Source organism: Phyllobates terribilis, unplaced genomic scaffold, assembly GCF_046119375.1.
Source record: "Phyllobates terribilis strain yellow unplaced genomic scaffold, ASM4611937v1 Scaffold_11__3_contigs__length_659146591, whole genome shotgun sequence".
In the NCBI taxonomy this organism is placed as follows: domain Eukaryota; kingdom Metazoa; phylum Chordata; class Amphibia; order Anura; family Dendrobatidae; genus Phyllobates; species Phyllobates terribilis.
Window position 1 is genome coordinate 255555447 of NW_027362771.1, and position 17317 is coordinate 255572763.

A 17317-nucleotide genomic window follows, 5' to 3' on the forward strand; every position below is an offset into this window, starting at 1 on the left:
ACGGTTTTAATGCCCCTTGGAAGAGATGTGGAGGTCGCAGTGGCTTAATAAGATGGTTTGAATGCCCCTTGGAAGAGACATGGAGGTCGCAGTAGCTTAACAATACGGTTTTAATGCCCCTTGGTAGAGATGTGGAGGTCGCAGTAGCTTAAAAAGATTATTTAAATTGCCCTTGCAAGGGATGTGGAGGTCAGAGTGGTTTAACAAGACTGTTTTAATGCCCCTTGGAAAAGTGGTGGAGGTCGCAGTAGCTTAACAAGACGGTTTTAATGCCCCTTGGAAAAGACGTGGAGATCAGAGTGGTTTAGCAAGATGGTTTTAATGCCCCTTGGAAAAGTGGTGGAGGTCGCAGTAGCTTAACAAGACGGTTTTAATGCCCCTTGGAAGAGACGTGGAGGTCGCAGTAGCTTAACAAGACGGTTTTAATGCCCCTTGGAAGAGACGTGGAGATCAGAGTGGTTTAAGAAGATGGTTTTAATGCCCCTTGGAAGAGACGTGGAGGCCGCAGTAGCTTAACAAGACAGTTTTAATGCCCCTTGGAAGAGACGTGGAGATCAGAGTGGTTTAAGAAGATGGTTTTAATCCCCCTTGGAAGAGACGTGGAGGTCAGAGTGGTTTAACAAGACGGTTTTAATGCCCCTTGGAAGAGATGTGGAGGTCGCAGTAGCTTATCAACATGGTTTTAATGCCCCTTGGAAGAGACGTGGAGGTCGCAATAGCTTAACAAGACGGTTTTAATTCCCTTTGGAAGAGACGTGGAGGTCACAGTGGTTTAACAAGATGTTTTTAATGCCCCTTCGAAAAGTGGTGGAGGTCGGAGTAGCTTAACAATACGGTTTTAATGCCCCTTTGAAAAGATATGGAGGTCGCAGTAGCTTAACAAGATGATTTAAATGCCCCTTGGAAGAGATGTGGAGATCAGAGTGGTTTAACAAGACGGTTTTAATGCCCCTTGGAAAAGTGGTGTCGGTCGCAGTAGCTTAACAAGACCGTTTTAATGCCCCTTGGAAGAGACGTGGAGGTCGCAGTAGCTTAGCAAGATGGTTTAAATGCCCTTTGGAAGAGACGTGGAGGTGAGAGTGGTTTAAGAATATGGTTTTAATGTCCCTTGGAAAAGTGATAGAGGTCACAGTAGCTTAACAAGACGGTTATAATGCCCCTTGGAAGAGATGTGGAGGTCAGAGTGGTTTAACAAGACGGTTTTAATGCCCTTTGGAAGAGACGTGGAGGTCGCAGTGGCTTAACAAGACGGTTTTAATGCCGTGGGAAGAGACATGGAGGTCGCAGCAGCTTAACAAGATGATTTTAGTGCCCATTGGAAGAGACGTGGAGGTTGCAGTAGCTTATCAAGACGGTTTTAATGCCCCTTGTAAGAGACGTGGAGGTCACAGTAGCTTAACAAGACGGTTTTAATGACCCTTGGAAGAGACGTGGAGGTCAGAGTGATTTATCAAGACGGTTTTAATGCCCCTTGGAAGAGATGTGGAGGTCGCACTAGATTAACAAGACGGTTTTAATGTCCCTTGGAAGAGACGTGGAGGTCGCAGTAGCTTAACAAGACGATTTTAATGCCCCTTGGAAGAGACGTGGAGGTCGCAATAGCTTAACAAGATGGTTTTAATGCCCTTGGAAGAGACGTGGAGGTCAGAGTGGTTGAACAAGACGGTTTTAATGTCCCTTGGGAAAGTGTTGGAGGTCGCAGTAGCTTAACAAGACGGTTTTAATGCCCCTTGGAAGAGACGTGGAGGTCGCAGTCGCTTAACAAGACGGTTTTAATGCCCCTTGGCAGAGACGTGGAGGTCGCAGTAGCTTAACAAGACGGTTTTAATGCCCCTTGGAAGAGACGTGGAGATCGCAATAGCTTAACAGTACGGTTTTAATGCCCTTTGGAAGAGACGTGGAGGTCAGAGTGGTTTAACAACATGGTTTTAATGCCCCTTGGAAATGTGGTGGTGGTCGTAGCAGCTTAACAAGACAGTTTTAATGTCCCTTGGAACAGATGTGGAGGTCGCAGAAGCTTAACAAGATGGATTAAATGCCCATTGGAAGAGATTTGAAGGTCAGAGTGGTTTAACAAGACGGTTTTAATGCCCCTTGGAAAAGACGTGGAGGTTGCCGCAGCTTAACAAGACGGTTTTAATGCCAATTGGAAGAGACGTGGAGGACAGAGTGGTTTAACAAGATGGTTTTAATGCCCCTTGGAAGAGATGTGGAGGTTGCAGTAGCTTAACAAGACGTTTTTCATGCACCTTGGAAGAGACGTGGAGGTCAGAGTGGTTTAACAAGATGGTTTTAATGCCACTTGGAAAAGTGGTGGAGGCCGCAGTAGCTTAACAAGACAGTTTTAATGCCCCTTGGAAGAGACCTGGAGGTCGCTGTGACTTAGCAAGACGGTTTTAATGTCCCTTCGAAGAGTGGTGGAGGTCGCAGTAGCTTAACAAGACGGTTTTAAAGCCCCTTGGAAAAGACGTGGAGGTCAGAGTGGTTTAACATACGGTTTTAATGCTCCTTGGAAAAGTGGTGGAGGTCGCAGTAGAATAACAATTACGTTTTAATGCCCCTTTGAAAAGGTCTGGAGGTCGCAGTAGCTTAACGAGACGGTTTTAATGCCCCTTGGAAGAGACGTGGAGGTCGCAGTAGCTTAACAAGACGGTTTTAAAGCCCCTTGAAAAAGACGTGGAGGTCAGAGTGGTTTAACATACGGTTTTAATGCTCCTTGGAAAAGTGGTGGAGGTCGCAGTAGCATAACAATACAGTTTTAATGCCCCTTTGAAAAGATCTGGAGGTCGCAGTAGCTTAACGAGACGGTTTTAATGCCCCTAGGAAGAGATGTGGAGGTCAGAGTGGTTTAACAAGACTGCTTTAAAGCCCCTTGGAAGAGACGTGGAGTTGGCACTATCTATACAAGACGATTTTAATGCCCCTTGGAAGAGATGTGGAGGTCGCAGTGGCTTAATAATATGGTTTGAATGCCCCTTGGAAGAGACATGGAGATCGCAGTAGCTTAACAAGACGGTTCTAATGCCCCTTGGAAGAGACATGGAGGTCGCAGTAGCTTAAAAATACGGTTTTAATGCCCCTTGGTAGAGATGTGGTGGTCGCAGTAGCTTAAAAAGATTATTTAAATTGCCCTTGCAAGAGATGTGGAGGTCAGAGTGGTTTAACAAGACGGTTTTAATGCCCCTTGGAAAAGTGGTGGAGGTCGCAGTAGCTTAACAAGATGGTTTTAATGCCCCTTGGAAGAGACGTGGAGGTCGCAGTAGCTTAACAAGACAGTTTTAATGCCCCTTGAAAGAGACGTGGAGGTCAGAGTGGTTTAAGAAGACGGTTTTAATGCTCCTTGGAAAAGTGGTGGAGGTCGCAGCAGCTTAACAAGACGGTTTTAATGCCCCTTGGAGGAGACGTGGAGGTCGCAGTAGCTTGACAAGACAGTTTAAATGCCCCTTGGAAGAGATGTGGAGGTTAGAGTGGTTTAACAAGACGGTTTTAATGCCCCTTGGAAAAGTGGTGGAGGTCGCAGTAGCTTAACCAGACGGTTTTAATGCCCCTTAGAAAAGATGTGGATGTCGCAGTTGCATAACAAGACGGTTTTAATGCCCTTTGGAAGAGATGTGGAAGTCAGAGTTGTTTAACAAGACTGTTTTAAAGCCCCTTGGAAGAGACATGGAGGTTGCAATATCTTTACAAGACGGTTTTCATGCCCCTTGGAAGAGACGTGGAGGTCGCAGTGGCTTAACAAGATGGTTTAAATGCCCCTTGGAAGAGACGTGGAGGTCGCAGTAGCTTAACAAGACGGTTTTAATGCCCCTTGGAAGAGACATGGAGGTCGAAGTAGCTTAACGATACGGTTTTAATGCCCCTTGGAAGAGTGGTGGAGGTCACAGTAGCTTAACAAGACGGTTTTAATGCCCCTTGGAAGAGATATGGAGGTCGCAGTATCTTAACAAGATGATTTAAATGCCCCTTGGAAGAGATGTGGAGGTTAGAGTGCTTTAACAAGATGGTTTTAATACCCCTTGGAAAAGTGGTGGAGGTCGCAGTAACTTAACAAGACCGTTTTAATGCCCCTTGGAAGAGACGTGGGGGTAGCAGTAGCTTAACAAGATGGTTTTAATGCCCCTTGGAAGAGATGTGGAGGTCAGAGTGGTTTAACAAGATGGTTTTAATGCCCCTTGGAAAAGTGATTGAGGTAGCAGTAGCTTAACCAGACGGTTTTAATGCCCCTTGGAAAAGATGTGGAGGTCGCAGTAGCTTAACAAGACAGTTTTAATGCCCCTTGGAAGAGATGTGGAGGTCAGAGTGGTTTAACAAGATGGTTTTAATGCTCCTTGGAAGAGATGTGTAGGTCAGAGTGGTTTAATAAGACGGTTTTAATGCCCCCTGGAAAAGTGGTGGAGGTCGCTGCAGCTTAACAACACGGTTTTAATGCCCCTTGTAAGAGATGTGGAGGTCGCAGAAGCTTAACAAGACGGATTAAATGCCCATTGGAAGAGATGTGGAGGTCAGAGTGGTTTAACAAGACGGTTTTAATGCCCCTTGGAAAAGTGGTGGAGGTTGCAGCAGCTTAACAAGACGGTTTTATTGCCCCTTGGAAGAGACGTGGAGGACAGAGTGGTATAACAAGATCGTTTTAATGCCATTTGGAAGAGACGTGGAGGTTGCAGTAGCTTAACAATACAGTTTTAATGCCCCTTGGAAGAGACTTGGAGGTCGCAATAGCTTAACAAGATGGTTTTAATGCCCTTGGAAGAGACATGGAGGTCAGAGTGGTTTAACAAGACGGTTTAAATGTCCCTTGGGAAAGTGTTGGAGGTCGCAGTAGCTTAACAAGACTGTTTTAATGCCCCTTGGAAGAGACGTGGAGGTCGCAATAGCTTAACAGTACGGTTTTAATGCCCTTTGGAAGAGATGTGGAGGTCAGAGTGGTTTAACAAGATGGTTTGAATGCCCCTTGGAAATGTATTGGAGGTCGCAGCAGCTTAACAAGACAGTTTTAATGTCCCTTGGAAGAGATGTGGAGGTCGCAGAAGCTTAACAAAACGAATTAAATGCCCATTGGAAGAGATGTGAAGGTCAGAGTGGTTTAAAAAGACGGTTTTAATGCCCCTTGGAAAAGTGGTGGAGGTTGCAGCAGCTTAACAAGACGGTTTTAATGCCCCTTGGAAGAGACGTGGAGGACAGAGTGGTTTAACAAGATGGTTTTAATGCCCCTTGGAAGAGATGTGGAGGTTGCAGTAGCTTAACAAGACGTTTTTCATGCGCCTTGGAAGAGACGTGGAGGTCAGAGTGGTTTAACAAGATGGTTTTAATGGCCCTTGGAAAAGTGGTGGAGGTTGCAGTAGCTTAACAAGACAGTTTTAATGCCCCTTGGAAGAGACGTGGAGGTCACAGTAGTTTAACAAGATGGTTTTAATGCTCCTTGGAGAAGTGGTGGAGGTCGCAGTAGCTTAACAAGACGGTTTTAATGCCCCTTGGAAGAGATGTGGAGGTCGCAGTAGCTTGACAAGACGGTTTAAATGCCCCTTGGAAGAGATGTGGAGGTCAGAGTGGTTTAACAAGACGGATTTAATGCCCCTTGGAAAAGTGGTGGAGGTCACAGTAGCTAAACAAGACGGTTTTAATGCCTCTTGGAAGAGACGTGGAGGTCGCAGTAGCTTAACAAGACGGTTTTAAAGCCCCTTGGAAAAGACGTGGAGGTCAGAGTGGTTTAACATACGGTTTTAATGCTCCTTGGAAAAGTGGTGGAGGTCGCAGTAGCATAACAATACAGTTTTAATGCCCATTTGAAAAGATCTGGAGGTAGCAGTAGCTTAACGAAACGGTTTTAATGCCCCTAGGAAGAGATGTGGAGGTCAGAGTGGTTTAACAAGACTGTTTTAAAGCCCCTTGGAAGAGACATGGAGTTCGCAGTATCTTTACAAGACGGTTTTAATGCCCCTTGGAAGAGATGTGGAGGTCGCAGTGGCTTAATAAGATGGTTTGAATGCACCTTGGAAGAGACATGGAGGTCGCAGTAGCTTAACAATACGGTTTTAATGCCCCTTGGTAGAGATGTGGAGGTCGCAGTAGCTTAAAAAGATTATTTAAATTGCCCTTGCAAGAGATGTGGAGGTCAGAGTGGTTTGACAAGACTGTTTTAATGCCCCTTGGAAAAGTGGTGGAGGTCGCAGTAGCTTAACAAGACGGTTTTAATGCCCCTTGGAAAAGACGTGGAGGTCAGAATGGTTTAGCAAGATGGTTTTAATGCCCCTTGGAAAAGTGGTGGAGGTCGCAGTAGCTTAACAAGACGGTTTTAATGCCCCTTGGAAGAGACGTGGAGGTCGCAGTAGCTTAACAAGACGGTTTTAATGTCCCTTGGAAGAGACGTGGAGATCAGAGTGATTTAAGAAGATGGTTTTAATGCCGCTTGGAAGAGACGTGGAGGCTGCAGTAGCTTAACAAGACAGTTATAATGCCCCTTGGAAGAGACGTGGAGATCAGAGTGGTTTAAGAAGATGGTTTTAATGCCCCTTGGAAGAGACGTGGAGGTCAGAGTGGTTTAACAAGACGGTTTTAATGCCACTTGAAAGAGATGTGGAGGTCGCAGTAGCTTATCCACATGGTTTTAATGCCACTTGGAAAAGACGTGGAGGTCAGAGTGGTTTAACATACAGTTTTAATGCTCCTTGGAAAAGTGGTGGAGGTCGCAGTAGCATAACAATACAGTTTTAATGCCCATTTGAAAAGATCTGGAGGTAGCAGTAGCTTAACGAAACGGTTTTAATGCCCCTAGGAAAAGATGTGGAGGTCAGAGTGGTTTAACAAGACTGTTTTAAAGCCCCTTGGAAGAGACATGGAGTTCATAGTATCTTTACAAGACGGTTTTAATGCCCCTTGGAAGAGAAGTGGTGGTCGCAGTGGCTTAATAAGATGGTTTGAATGCACCTTGGAAGAGACATGGAGGTCGCAGTAGCTTAACAATACGGTTTTAATGCCCCTTGGAAGAGATGTGGAGGTCGCAGTAGCTTAAAAAGATTATTTAAATTGCCCTTGCAAGAGATGTGGAGGTCAGAGTGGTTTAACAAGACTGTTTTAATGCCCCTTGGAAAAGTGGTGGAGGTCGCAGTAGCTTAACAAGACGGTTTTAATGCCCCTTGGAAAAGACGTGGAGGTCAGAATGGTTTAGCAAGATGGTTTTAATGCCCCTTGGAAAAGTGGTGGAGGTCGCAGTAGCTTAAGAAGACGGTTTTAATGCCCCTTGGAAGAGACGTGGAGGTCGCAGTAGCTTAACAAGACGGTTTTAATGCCCCTGGGAAGAGACGTGGAGATCAGAGTGATTTAAGAAGATGGTTTTAATGCCCCTTGGAAGAGACGTGGAGGCCGCAGTAGCTTAACAAGACAGTTTTAATGCCCCTTGGAAGAGACGTGGAGATCAGAGTGGTTTAAGAAGATGGTTTTAATGCCCCTTGGAAGAGACGTGGAGGTCAGAGTGGTTTAACAAGACGGTTTTAATGCCACTTGGAAGAGATGTGGAGGTCGCAGTAGCTTATCAACATGGTTTTAATGCCCCTTGGAAAAGACGTGGAGGTTGCAGTAGCTTAACAAGACCGTTTTAATGCCCCTTGGAAGAGACGTGGAGGTCGCAATAGCTTAACAAGACGGTTTTAATTCCCTTTGGAAGAGACGTGTAGGTCACAGTGGTTTAACAAGATGTTTTTATTGCCCCTTCGAAAAGTGGAGGTCAGAGTAGCTTAACAATACGGTTTTAATGCCCCTTTGAAAAGATATGGAGGTCGCAGTAGCTTAACAAGATGATTTAAATGCCCCTTAGAAGAGATGTGGAGATCAGAGTGGTTTAACAAGACGGTTTTAATGCCCCTTGGAAAAGTGGTGAAGGTCGCAGTAGCTTAACAAGACCGTTTTAATGCCCCTTGGAAGAGACGTGGAGGTCACAGTAGCTTAGCAAGATGGTTTAAATGTCCTTTGGAAGAGACGTGGAGGTCAGAGTGGTTTAACAACATGGTTTTAACGCCCCTCGGAAATGTGGTGGTGGTCGCAGCAGCTTAACAAGACAGTTTTAATGTCCCTTGGAACAGATGTGGAGGTCGCAGAAGCTTAACAAGATGGATTAAATGCCCATTGGAATACATTTGAAGGTCAGAGTGGTTTAACAAGACGGTTTTATTGCCCCTTGGAAAAGACGTGGAGGTTGCAGCAGCTTAACAAGACGGTTTTAATGCCACTTGGAAGAGACGTGGAGGACAGAGTGGTTTAACAAGATGGTTTTAATGCCCCTTGGAAGAGATGTGGAGGTTGCAGTTGCTTAACAAGACGTTTTTCATGCACCTTGGAAGAGACGTGGAGGTAAGAGTGGTTTAACAAGATGGTTTTAATGCCACTTGGAAAAGTGGTGGAGGTCGCAGTAGCTTAACAAGACAGTTTTAATGCCCCTTGGAAGAGACATGGAGGTCGCTGTAGCTTAGCAAGACGGTTTTAATGTCCCTTGGAAAAGACGTGGAGGTCAGAGTGGTTTAACATACGGTTTTAATGCTCCTTGGAAAAGTGGTGGAGGTCGCAGTAGCTTAACAGTACGGTTTTAATGCCCCTTTGAAAAGATCTGGAGGTCGCAGTAGCTTAACTAGACGGTTTTAATGCCCCTTGGAAGAGACGTGGAGGTCGCAGTAGCTTAACAAGACGGTTTTAAAGACCCTTGGAAAAGACGTGGAGGTCAGAGTGGTTTAACATACTGTTTTAATGCTCCTTGGAAATGTGGTGGAGGTCGCAGTAGCATAACAATACGGTTTTAATGCCCCTTTGAAAAGATCTGGAGGTCGCAGTAGCTTAACGAGACGGTTTTAATGCACCTAGTAAGAGATGTGGAGGTCAGAGTAGTTTAACAAGACTGCTTTAAAGCCCCTTGGAAGAGACGTGGAGTTGGCACTATCTATACAAGACGATTTTAATGCCCCTTGGAAGAGATGTGGAGGTCGCAGTGGCTTAATAATATGGTTTGAATGCCCCTTAGAAGAGACATGGAGATCGCAGTAGCTTAACAAGACGGTTCTAATGCCCCTTGGAAGAGACATGGAGGTCGCAGTCGATTAAAAATACGGTTTTAATGCCCCTTGGTAGAGATGTGGTGGTCGCAGTAGCTTAAAAAGATTTTATAAATTGCCCTTGCAAGAGATGTGGAGGTCAAAGTGGTTTAACAAGACAGTTTTAATGCCCCTTGGAAAAGTGGTGGAGGTCGCAGTAGCTTAACAAGATGGTTTTAATGCCCCTTGGAAAAGACGTGGAGGTCAGAGTGGTTTAGTAAGAGGGTTTTAATGCCCCTTGGAAAAGTGGTGGAGGTCGCAGTATCTTAACAAGACGGTTTTAATGCCCCTTGGAAGAGACGTGGAGGTCGCAGTAGCTTAACAAGACGGTTTAAATTCCCCTTGGAAGAGATGTGGAGGTTAGAGTGGTTTAACAAGACGGTTTTAATGCCCCTTGGAAAAGTGGTGGAGGTCGCAGTAGCTTAACCAGACGGTTTTAATGCCCCTTGGAAAAGATGTGGATGTCGCAGTTGCATAACAAGACGGTTTTAATGCCCTTTGGAAGAGATGTGGAGGTCAGAGTTGTTTAACAAGACTGTTTTAAAGCCCCTTGGAAGAGACGTGGAGGTTGCAGTATCTTTACAAGACGGTTTTCATGCCCCTTGGAAGAGACGTGGAGGTCGCAGTGGCTTAACAAGATGGTTTAAATGCCCCTTGGAAGAGAAGTGGAGGTCGCAGTAGCTTAACAAGACGGTTTTAATGCCCCTTGGAAGAGACATGGAGGTCGAAGTAGCTTAACGATACGGTTTTAATGCCCCTTGGAAGAGTGGTGGAGGTCACAGTAGCTTAACAAGACGGTTTTAATGCCCCTTGGAAGAGATGTGGAGGTCGCAGTATCTTAAGATGATTTAAATGCCCCTTGGAAGAGATGTGGAGGTTAGAGTGGTTTAACAAGACGGTTTTAATACCCCTTGGAAAAGTGGTGGAGGTCGCAGTAGCTTAACAAGACCGTTTTAATGCCCCTTGGAAGAGACGTGGAGGTAGCAGTAGCTTAACAAGATGGTTTTAATGCCCCTTGGAAGAGATGTGGAGGTCAGAGTGGTTTAACAAGATGGTTTTAATGCCCCTTGGAAAAGTGATTGAGGTCGCAGTAGCTTAACCAGACGCTTTTAATGCCCCTTGGAAAAGATGTGGAGGTCGCAGTAGCTTAACAAGACAGTTTTAATGCCCCTAGGAAGAGATGTGGAGGTCAGAGTGGTTTAACAAGATGGTTTTAATGCTCCTGGGAAGAGATGTATAGGTCAGAGTGGTTTAACAAGACAGTTTTAATGCCCCCTGGAAAAGTGGTGGTGGTCGCTGCAGCTTAACAAGACGGTTTTAATGCCCCTTGTAAGAGATGTGGAGGTCGCAGAAGCTTAACAAGACGGATTAAATGCCCATTGGAAGAGATGTGGAGGTCAGAATGGTTTAACAAGACGGTTTTAATGCCCCTTGGAAAAGTGGTGGAGGTTGCAGCAGCTTAACAAGACGGTTTTATTGCCCCTTGGAAGAGACGTGGAGGACAGAGTGGTTTAACAAGATCGTTTTAATGCCCCTTGGAAGAGCGGTGGAGGTCACAGTAGCTTAACAAGATGGTTTTAATGCCCCTTGGAAGAGACGTGGAGGTCGCAGTAGCTTAACAAGACGGTTTTAATGCCCCTTTCAAGAGATGTGGAGGTCGCAGTGGCTTAATAAGATGGTTTGAATGCCCCTTGGAAGAGACATGGAGGTCGCAGTAGCTTAACAAGACGGTTCTAATGCCCCTTGGAAGAGACATGGAGGTCGCAGTAGCTTAAAAATACGGTTTTAATGCCCCTTGGTAGAGATGTGAAGGTCGCAATAGCTTAAAAAGATTATTTAAATTGCCCTTGCAAGAGATGTGGAGGTCAGAGTGGTTTAACAAGACGGTTTTAATGCCCCTTGGAAAAGACGTGGAGGTTGCAGCAGCTTAACAAGATGGTTTTAATGCCACTTGGAAGAGACGTGGAGGACAGAGTGGTTTAACAAGATGGTTTTAATGCCCATTGGAAGAGATGTGGAGGTTGCAGTAGCTTAACAAGACGTTTTTCATGCACCTTGGAAGAGACGTGGAGGTCAGAGTGGTTTAACAAGATGGTTTTAATGCCACTTGGAAAAGTGGTGAAGGTCGCAGTAGCTTAACAAGACAGTTTTAATGCCCCTTGGAAGAGACATGGAGGTCGCTGTAGCTTAGCAAGACGGTTTTAATGTCTCTTGGAAAAGACGTGGAGGTCAGAGTGGTTTAACATACGGTTTTAATGCTCCTTGGAAAAGTGGTGGAGGTCGCAGTAGCATAACAATACGGTTTTAATGCCCCTTTGAAAAGATCTGGAGGTCGCAGTAGCTTAACTAGACGGTTTTAATGCCCCTTGGAAGAGACGTGGAGGTCGCAGTAGCTTAACAAGACGGTTTTAAAGACCCTTGGAAAAGACGTGGAGGTCAGAGTGGTTTAACATACGGTTTTAATGCTCCTTGGAAATGTGGTGGAGGTCGCAGTAGCATAACAATACGGTTTTAATGCCCCTTTGAAAAGATCTGGAGGTCGCAGTAGCTTAACGAGACGGTTTTAATGCCCCTAGTAAGAGATGTGGAGGTCAGAGTGGTTTAACAAGACTGCTTTAAAGCCCCTTGGAAGAGACGTGGAGTTGGCACTATCTATACAAGACGATTTTAATGCCCCTTGGAAGAGATGTGGAGGTCGCAGTGGCTTAATAATATGGTTTGAATGCCCCTTGGAAGAGACATGGAGATCGCAGTAGCTTAACAAGACGGTTCTAATGCCCCTTGGAAGAGACATGGAGGTCGCAGTAGATTAAAAATACGGTTTTAATGCCCCTTGGTAGAGATGTGGTGGTCGCAGTAGCTTAAAAAGATTTTATAAATTGCCCTTGCAAGAGATGTGGAGGTCAAAGTGGTTTAACAAGACAGTTTAAATGCCCCATGGAAAAGTGGTGGAGGTCGCAGTAGCTTAACAAGATGGTTTTAATGCCCCTTGGAAAAGACGTGGAGGTCAGAGTGGTTTAGCAAGATGGTTTTAATGCCCCTTGGAAAAGTGGTGGAGGTCGCAGTATCTTAACAAGACGGTTTTAATGCCCCTTGGAAGAGACGTGGAGGTCGCAGTAGCTTAACAAGACGGTTTAAATGCCCCTTGGAAGAGATGTGAAGGTTAGAGTGGTTTAACCAGACGGTTTTAATGCCCCTTGAAAAAGTGGTGGAGGTCGCAGTAGCTTAACCAGACGGTTTTAATGCCCCTTGGAAAAGATGTGGATGTCGCAGTTGCATAACAAGACGGTTTTAATGCCCTTTGGAAGAGATGTGGAGGTCAGAGTTGTTTAACAAGACTGTTTTAAAGCCCCTTTGAAGAGACGTGGAGGTTGCAGTATCTTTACAAGACGGTTTTCATGCCCCTTGGAAGAGACGTGGAGGTTGCAGTGGCTTAACAAGACGGTTTCAATGCCCCTTGGAAGAGGCATGGAGGTCGAAGTAGCTTAACGATACGGTTTTAATGCCCCTTGGAAGAGTGGTGGAGGTCACAGTAGCTTAACAAGACGGTTTTAATGCCCCTTGGAAGAGATGTGGAGGTCGCAGTATCTTAAGATGATTTAAATGCCCCTTGGAAGAGATGTGGAGGTTAGAGTGGTTTAACAAGACGGTTTTAATACCCCTTGGAAAAGTGGTGGAGGTCGCAGTAGCTTAACAAGAACGTTTTAATGCCCCTTGGAAGAGACGTGGAGGTAGCAGTAGCTTAACAAGATGGTTTTAACGCCCCTTGGAAGAGATGTGGAGGTCAGAGTGGTTTAACAAGATGGTTTTAATGCCCCTTGGAAAAGTGATTGAGGTCGCAGTAGCTTAACCAGACGGTTTTAATGCCCCTTGGAAAAGATGTGGAGGTCGCAGTAGCTTAACAAGACAGTTTTAATGCCCCTTGGAAGAGATGTGGAGGTCAGAGTGGTTTAACAAGATGGTTTTAATGCTCCTGGGAAGAGATGTATAGGTCAGAGTGGTTTAACAAGACAGTTTTAATGACGCCTGGAAAAGTGGTGGTGGTCGCTGCAGCTTAACAAGACGGTTTTAATGCCCCTTGTAAGAGATGTGGAGGTCGCAGAAGCTTAACAAGATGGATTAAATGCCCATTGGAAGAGATGTGGAGGTCAGAATGGTTTAACAAGACGGTTTTAATGCCCCTTGGAAAAGTGGTGGAGGTTGCAGCAGCTTAACAAGACGGTTTTATTGCCCCTTGGAAGAGACGTGGAGGACAGAGTGGTTTAACAAGATCGTTTTAATGCCCCTTGGAAGAGCGGTGGAGGTCACAGTAGCTTAACAAGATGGTTTTAATGCCCCTTGGAAGAGATGTGGAGGTCGCAGTAGCTTAACAAGACGGTTTTAATGCCCCTTGCAAGAGATGTGGAGGTCGCAGTGGCTTAATAAGATGGTTTGAATGCCCCTTGGAAGAGACATGGAGGTCGCAGTAGCTTAACAAGACGGTTCTAATGCCCCTTGGAAGAGTGGTGGAGGTCACAGTAGCTTAGCAAGACGGTTTTAATGCCCCTTGGAAGAGATGCGGAGGTCGCAGTAGCTTAACAAGATGATTTAAATGCCCCTTGGAAGAGATGTGGAGGTCAGAGTGGTTTAACAAGACGGTTTTAATGCCCCTTGGAAAAGTGGTGGAGGTCGCAGTACCTTAACAAGACCGTTTTAATGCCCCTTGGAAGAGACGTGGAGGTAGCAGTAGCTTAACAAGATGGTTTTAATGCCCCTTGGAAGAGATGTGGACGTCAGAGTGGTTTAACAAGATGTTTTTAATGCCCCTTGGAAAAGTGATTGAGGTCGCAGTAGCTTAACCAGACGGTTTTAATGCCCCTTGGAAAAGATGTGGAGGTCGCAGTAGCTTAACAAGACAGTTTTAATGCCCCTTGGAAGAGATGTGGAGGTCAGAGTGGTTTAACAAGATGGTTTTAATGCTCCTTGGAAGAGATGTGGACGTCAGAGTGGTTTAACATGACGGTTTTAATACCCCCTGGAAAAGTGGTGGTGGTCGCTGCAGCTTAACAAGACGGTTTTAATGCCCCTTGTAAGAGATGTGGAGGTCGTAGAAGCTTAACAAGACGGATTAAATGCCCATTGGAAGAGATGTGGAGGTCAGAGTGGTTTAACAAGACGGTTTTAATGCCCCTTGGAAAAGTGGTGGAGGTTGCAGCAGCTTAACAAGACGGTTTTATTGCCCCTTGGAAGAGACGTGGAGGACAGAGTGGTTTAACAAGATCGTTTTAATGCCCCTTGGAAGAGCGGTGGAGGTCACAGTAGCTTAACAAGATGGTTTTAATGCCCCTTGGAAGAGACGTGGAGGTCGCAGTAGCTTAACAAGACGGTTTTAATGCCCCTTGCAAGAGATGTGAAGGTCGCAGTGGCTTAATAAGATGGTTTGAATGCCCCTTGGAAGAGACATGGAGGTCGCAGTAGCTTAACAAGATGGTTCTAATGCCCCTTGGAAGAGACATGGAGGTCGCAGTAGATTAAAAATACGGTTTTAATGCCCCTTGGTAGAGATGGGGTGGTCGCGGTAGCTTAAAAAGATTTTCTAAATTGCCCTTGCAAGAGATGTGGAGGTCAAAGTGGTTTAACAAGACAGTTTTAATGCCCCATGGAAAAGTGGTGCAGGTCGCAGTAGCTTAACAAGATGGTTTTAATGCCCCTTGGAAAAGACGTGGAGGTCAGAGTGGTTTAGCAAGATGGTTTTAATGCCCCTTGGAAAAGTGGTGGAGGTCGCAGTATCTTAACAAGACGGTTTTAATGCCCCTTGGAAGAGACGTGGAGGTCGCAGTAGCTTAACAAGACGGTTTAAATGCCCCTTGGAAGAGATGTGGAGGTTAGAGTGGTTTAACAAGACGATTTTAATGCCCCTTGGAAAAGTGGTGGAGGTCGCAGTAGCTTAACCAGACGGTTTTAATGCCCCTTGGAAAAGATGTGGATGTCGCAGTTGCATAACAAGACGGTTTTAATGCCCTTTGGAAGAGATGTGGAGGTCAGAGTTGTTTAACAAGACTGTTTTAAAGCCCCTTGGAAGAGACGTGGAGGTTGCAGTATCTTTACAAGACGGTTTTCATGCCCATTGGAAGAGACGTGGAGGTTGCAGTGGCTTAACAAGACGGTTTTAATGCCCCTTGGAAGAGACATGGAGGTCGAAGTAGCTTAACGATACGGTTTTAATGCCCCTTGGAAGAGTGGTGGAGGTCACAGTAGCTTAACAAGACGGTTTTAATGCCCCTTGGAACAGATGTGGAGGTCGCAGTATCTTAAGATGATTTAAATGCCCCTTGGAAGAGATGTGGAGGTTAGAGTGGTTTAACAAGACGGTTTTAATACCCCTTGGAAAAGTGGTGGAGGTCGCAGTAGCTTAACAAGAACGTTTTAATGCCCCTTGGAAGAGACGTGGAGGTAGCAGTAGCTTAACAAGATGGTTTTAATACCCCTTGGAAGAGATGTGGAGGTCAGAGTGGTTTAACAAGATGGTTTTAATGCCCCTTGGAAAAGTGATTGAGGTCGCAGTAGCTTAACCAGACGGTTTTAATGCCCCTTGGAAAAGATGTGGAGGTCGCAGTAGCTTAACAAGACAGTTTTAATGCCCCTTGGAAGAGATGTGGAGGTCAGAGTGGTTTAACAAGATGGTTTTAATGCTCCTGGGAAGAGATGTATAGGTCAGAGTGGTTTAACAAGACAGTTTTAATGCCCCCTGGAAAAGTGGTGGTGGTCGCTGCAGCTTAACAAGACGGTTTTAATGCCCCTTGTAAGAGATGTGGAGGTCGCAGAAGCTTAACAAGACGGTTTAAATGCCCATTGGAAGAGATGTGGAGGTGGGAATGGTTTAACAAGACGGTTTTAATGCCCCTTGGAAAAGTGGTGGAGGTTGCAGCAGCTTAACAGGACGGTTTTATTGCCCCTTGGAAGAGACGTGGAGGATAGAGTGGTTTAACAAGATCGTTTTAATGCCCCTTGGAAGAGCGGTGGAGGTCACAGTAGCTTAACAAGATGGTTTTAATGCCCCTTGGAAGAGACGTGGAGGTCGCAGTAGCTTAACAAGACGGTTTTAATGCCCCTTGCAAGAGATGTGGAGGTCGCAGTGGCTTAATAAGATGGTTTGAATGCCCCTTGGAAGAGACATGGAGGTCGCAGTAGCTTAACAAGACGGTTCTAATGCCCCTTGGAAGAGACATGGAGGTCGCAGTAGCTTAAAAATACGGTTTTAATGCCCCTTGGTAGAGATGTGAAGGTCGCAATAGCTTAAAAAAATTATTTAAATTGACCTTGCAAGAGATGAGGAGGTCAGAGTGGTTTAACAAGACGGTTTTAATGCCCCTTGGAAAAGTGGTAGAGGTCGCAGTAGCTTAACAAGATGGTTTTAATGCCCCTTGGAAAAGACGTGGAGGTCAGAGTGGTTTAGCAAGATGGTTTTAATGCCCCTTGGAAAAGTGGTGGAGGTCAGAGTGGTTTAAGAAGACGGTTTTAATGCCCCTTGGAAAAGTGGTGGAGGTCGCAGCAGCTTAACAAGACGGTTTTAATGCCCCTTGGAGGAGACGTGGAGGTCGCAGTAGCTTGACAACACGTTTTAAATGCCCCTTGGAAGAGATGTGGAAGTTAGAGTGGTTTAACCAGATGGTTTTAATGCCCCTTGGAAAAGATGTGGATGTCGTAGTTGCTTAACAAGACGGTTTTAATGCACCTTGGAAGAGATGTATAGGTCAGAGTGGTTTAACAAGACTGTTTTAAAGCCCCTTGGAAGAGACGTGGAGGTTGCAGTATCTTTACAAGAGGGTTTTCATGCCCCTTGGAAGAGACGTGGAGGTCGCAGTGGCTTAACAAGATGGTTTAAATGCCCCTTGGAAGAGACATGGAGGTCGAAGTAGCTTAACAATGCGGTTTTAATGCCCCTTGGAAGAGTGGTGGAGGTCACAGTAGCTTAGCAAGACGGTTTTAATGCCCCTTGGAAGAGATGCGGAGGTCGCAGTAGCTTAACAAGATGCTTTAAATGCCCCTTGGAAGCGAAGTGGAGGTCAGAGTGGTTTAACAAGACGGTTTTAATGCCCCTTGGAAAAGTGGTGGAGGTCGCAGTACCTTAACAAGACCGTTTTAATGCCCCTTGGAAGAGACGTGGAGGTAGCAGTAGCTTAACAAGATGGTTTTAATGCCCCTTGGAAGAGATGTGGACGTCAGAGTGGTTTAACAAGATGTTTTTAATGCCCCTTGGAAAA